Source organism: Egretta garzetta, unplaced genomic scaffold (genome assembly GCF_000687185.1).
Source record: "Egretta garzetta isolate BGI_Z169 unplaced genomic scaffold, ASM68718v1 scaffold245, whole genome shotgun sequence".
In the NCBI taxonomy this organism is placed as follows: Eukaryota; Metazoa; Chordata; class Aves; order Pelecaniformes; family Ardeidae; genus Egretta; species Egretta garzetta.
Genome location: NW_009259721.1, coordinates 1,018,318 through 1,023,554, shown reverse-complemented (window position 1 = coordinate 1,023,554; position 5,237 = coordinate 1,018,318).

The following is a 5,237-nucleotide window of genomic DNA, read 5'->3' as shown; positions in this document are numbered from 1 at the left end:
CCTGAAGCCAGAAGGCGATGTGCCTCGGCTGGCCACGCTCCTTCCAGGCTCGCCCGCCGCTCCCCGGCTGCAGCCCGAGCCCCAGGACCGCACCAGCCATCCCCCGGCGTGCGAAGCTTTGGTTGCTCCCTCCAGCGACCGCTCGAGCTCGGAGAGAATTTCTGTCTTCCAGCTCACACCGGCTTTGCCACGCAGTCTGTTTTCCACTGGTGCCCACTCCAGGAGGCAGCTTTGGGATCTTCCTCATCAGAGGCAATCTCTGTGCTGAAGTATATCCCAGAGAGATAAAATGCCGTTGTCTCTCCCTTTGATCACCTCAAAGGGACTGAACTCTGTTTATAAACTGTCACTCGCCTCCCCGTGCGCTTGAGGAACTCTGATGAAATGCCTGGAGGTGCTACCGGAGGGATGATGAATGTGGGAAGCCGATAGCTTGGCTGCTTTGAATGCAGGGATGAATTAGTGCTGAGTAAATGAATGCCTATTTCTGAAACAAAAAAAAAGAGAAAAACAGGGAATGAGCGAACATCTGCCTGCTCCGCAGCGCGCCACGGGCATTCGGCGCCGGTGTCTGCACGGCCTGGAAGCTCGGGCTGGATCAGCGCTTCCTTGCGGGGCTGCTGCATGCACAGAGCCGCTTCGCCCTGTGCGATCTTCAGGGCAAGGACAGGCTCGGAGAAATCCCATTGCATAGAAGAGAGTGGGGGTCTGAGCTAACAGCCTCCGGAAAGCCCAGTGGGAATGCGGGCAGAGGCAGGGACAGATCCCGGCATTTCGGAGCCCATGCAGCTTCCCAAGACGTTGCTGTCTCTGTGGATCCACCGTGCAGAGGCTTGGAGCCTAGAAACCCTCTGTGCCACAGTGGTCAGGCTTTCTTCTCCTCTTAAATCCACGGAGGCATTTCAGCTGTATTTCCAGTGATTTGACTGTCAGTTTTAATAAACAGATTAAACAAACAGGCACGTGCCAGCCACCCTTGAAGCCTCTCGCTTGCTCAAACAGTTGGCAGATTTGAATATTGGGCGATGGGTTTAAGTGAAGCATTTCTGCGGATTGATGAAGCGCCGTTGCTCATGGAGCAGCTCGGCTGGAGCAGGAGGCAGGGCCGGCGGCACGGGGGGTGCGAGGGCTCCTGCACCCGTGGCCGCTGCTCGCTGGGGCTTTGCCCTTCGCAGACCGGCTGGAGCTCCGCTCCCCCGCCTCAGCGGTGGCAATCGATGGGGCAAACCTGCAGGGACCCCCGGGGATGGATCCCCATCCTCCGCAGAGACTGGAACTGGTTCTGTCTGGGAAGCGCCGTGCCCCCCGTTACACCTCTGCGGGGTGAGAGCTGGTGTTTGGGGGGGCTGATGGCAGGGGAAGGGGTTCAGGGTCACAGTTAAAGGCAGCGGGGAGCTGGTGTGTCAGGATTACGTGTAAATAGCTCAGGGCTTTCACCCGGAGGTGGTGGAGCTTGCCCAGCTCACTCTGCGTACCCCGAGGTGTTTAAAAGATGGCAAACGTGAGTCCTGCGAGCTGGAGATGGGCGGTCACCTCCCCGGCAAGAGGAGCGAAGCAGGAGGGGGTAAGAGCTGACACAGAGCTCAGCGTGCCGCCTCCTCGCGGGGCTTGCGGCTTGTTTACCTTTCGGTCAAAATGGGCCTTAAACTTTTGCTTATCTTTTTGCAGTACATTCATAAATTGCAATCTGAGATTTCTTCTGAATAATTTATAGAAAGCGCAAATCACGTTGAGCGGTGATCGCCTGTGTGCTAGAAAATGGCACAAGGAGCATGGGATACTGAGTTTAACCGAGACCGTGGTTAGGGAAGCGGCATTTCAGAGCCCGTGGGAGCCTCCCTGGGTGCTGTGAATGCGGCTTTCAGGCCAAGGGCGCGTTATTGCTCCTGACACATGAGTGGGAGGCGGCCAAAAGCTCCTGGAATTCCTTCAGTTGGCCTGGAGATGTCATTTAATAAAACAAGTGACCAAAACCAGAAGTACATAAGTTGTGACACTCTTGGAGCACCGTGGGCTCAGCCAAGAGCTGGTGATGTGAAGGATGACGGCTCTCCTGGGAACAGCTTGGGGATGGCTCCGAAACTCTGGGTCCTTGCATCCTCCTCCTACTGCTGTGCCAGGGGGCTGACACGGAAGGATCCCCCGAAACCCTTCTGCTCCGCAGCCCATTGGGTGTTGTGTGCAGGCTTTCTGCTGCCCACCGTGGGCTGGCGAGGTGGCACGTGCAGCCCGGCACGGACTGAGGCTGCGGGGAAGGATTAGTCCCATCGCCTGCTGCTGCATGCTGAGAGGTTTGCTCCACATCTGGGGAAAGCCCATGCAGCAGCGAGGGGGGGCCTGGGGGTGCTGGCATCTGCATTCCTTTGCAAAAAGAAAGTGAAATATTTGGCTCGGCTCTGGCTTAGCCTGCTCTCAGCCCTTTGAGGGGCAAAGGGGGTCCTGCCTGCCCTGGGCCAGGCACTGCTGGGGGGCTGGGAGGGCGATTTCTTGCTCCATCCCATCACACGCAGCATAGCATGGATCCAGCAGAGCATCCTGGCTTCTACAAATCATCTTCACCACTTCCAAACCAGGTTTCAAGCCCCAGCCTGCTCAGTATGCTTCTGTGCGAGCCCCTTCGTAGGCAGAATTACGCTGTCCCAGAGTGCCGCTGCAAGAACTTCTCCACATTTCTTTGGGTGCCACATTCACTTAGCAGGCTTAGAAAATACCCTGTCAGGCTGAGCTAAAATGCAGCTTTTCCTTCAGCCCAGAGATTTCAGTGGCGCTCAGCGCAAGCAGAGAAACCCAAACCCTGTGGCTTTCGGGGTGACGGCTGTTCTGGCGGTCTCATTGACTGACCGTTGCGGTGGGCACTGCCCCTCCTCAGGAGCAGCACTGGTGAGGATGGATTGTACCCTGCAGTCAAGGGCACAGGTTTCCAGCCTGAAACCAGTGTTGACTTTGAAAAGATTTTTCTAATTCAGTCATTTTATGCAGAAATTGATTAAACAGTTGGGAGAGACAAAAAAAAAACAGCGAACAAAATAGGCAGGGATTAGGGTGGACCGTTTATCCTGCCCTCCTGCTCCAGGGGCTGCTGTTAGGCGAGCCCGAGCAGAGGGGTCCAGCTGATTCCCCAATGCCTCTGCCGGCGGGGACCCCACAGGACCCCGACACCGGTGGGTCTGTGTCTGGTGGCAGAGCACTGGCCATGGAAGCTGGGGGGCTGGCAGAGGCGAGCGGGGGGCCCTGCTGCCGAGAGCAGCCATCGCAGGGACGCTGCCAGTCAATAATCATTAGCAGGGAGATTGCTATTGCCCTCTCCTTAGACACCAAATTCTTGCCCAAACAATCCAGTTATATTTAAATGGCTTTAAAACCATTAGAGTTAATCAATTCGCATTAAAGATCTGCAATTCACGGCAATCAATTTACTTGTCTGTCTGTAAAGTTTTCCCGCTTTGAGGAAGTTCCCCGGAGCTGGCGGGCGGTTTAGGGGGGGAAGGAGGTTGGTGCCGTTGGCCCCGGTCCTGCGGTGAGGGGCTCCTCACCCGCTGGGTGAGCCCCGGGGAGCTGCAAAGGACAGGCGAGGGGGGACGGCGGTGACCGCTGCTTGGCCCAAAGCGGGGGGGAAAGGGAGAAACAGGGCAGGATGGAAGGAGAAGCTGCTGTTCTCTGTATGTCTGCAAGAGGAAAAGAGGAGGGAATGGATTTATCCATCCAGCAGGTAGGGATATGAGGGGAAAAAAAATTCAAATTGATCAAAAAATTAAATATTCATAGGACATTATTCATTAAGATTCATCTTGCCAAGTGGGTGAAATGAGGCAAGGGAAGAAATTAGCTTGCTTGAGAGTGTCAAAGTGATTATGTGATTAAATTGCAATTTATAATTTCTCCTTCAAAAATGTTACTCCTTGATTTGTGTTTCTGCCCCCTCTCTATTTTTCTTGAAGTGCCCCATTATGTGTGTGAGATCAGTAAATGCACGGGGCTTGTCTTAACGAGGAGCCTGCAGACGTCTTCCGCTTGTGCGGGGCCGGCAGACCCTGTCCCCGGCGCACATCCTCTGCCAGCTTTTCCTGTGATTTATTTTTCCTAGGGGCTACTTGTGGGCGACATGAGGAGCCTCTCCCCGCAGGCCCACGGCTGCATTTCCCCATTCCCCATGCTCTTCTCTGCAGCTGCGGGAAGGAAGCAAACCCGCAGCTTCTCAGGCTCTTGTGCAGCCCGATCCATCCTCACGCTGGATCCGCGAGGAGATTCGGTGCAGAAAACCAGTGTTTTGGTGCCTGCTTCTGCCATCCCCCCCTCCGCCCCCCGATGCCAGGGAGGCTGCAGCTCAGCCCCTTCCACACGCACGGTCCGGACGTGCTCAGTGCAGGCAGCAAAAGCAGGGAAAAAACTTGTTCTAATATTTCATTCTCATTTAAAGAGCTCAGCCTCTTGTTGTCGTGGTGTCTAACCTAGAAAGGGGAGCTATTTCTTTTTTGCTGCCCAATAAAGATTTAGTGGTCTGTGTTGGCTGTTTGAAGACATGCAATATTAATTCATGGCTTGTTTCTAAGAGCGCAAGGCTTGCCCAGGTTAATTAGTTGAGGCAGGCTTTTCTTCCAGTGAACGAGCAGGCGTGGGGTGTACGGCTCCGTCACCCGGTTTATTTGTTCGCTTTCTGGTTTATTTGGAAATACCCTTATGCAACAACAAACAAAATCAACCAGGACAAGGCTTGTGTCTGTGGCAAACATTTAAACCTTGCCGAGGTAGTAATCCATGGAATGCTGGCACTTACCAGCCCCGCAAGGGCTGGGTGTCCCCCCAAAGTGCTGGGAGAGGCGCCTGGGGGAGCCGGGAGCTGTGCCCAGCGGCAGCGGGGGGACTGGGAATGGGGGGATGGATGCGAGAAATGAGCGTGCGGCGCGGGCTGCAGAGATGCCGGCAAAACCCATCGGCTGCTGCTTGTAGGGAGAGAATCCCTCGTCCCTGAGCCGCCCCTGCGGGCTCTGCCCGGTGCCACGGAAGCCGGTTAATCTCTGCGGGCGGCCGCCCCTCCCCGATCAAACGTTATCAGTGGATAGATGGGGTGCTTTGCTCTGGGGAGGTGGGAGAGAGTTAACCTTGGCTGTTGAGCCCAGCACCCCGCTTCTGCGGATGCTGCACGGCTCAGGGTCGCTGCTCCCCCGGGTATAAAATACCAAATATTTCCAATGGGGTGCAAAGTTTCTGAAAGTCTGCAAATCTCATGTAGAATGGCT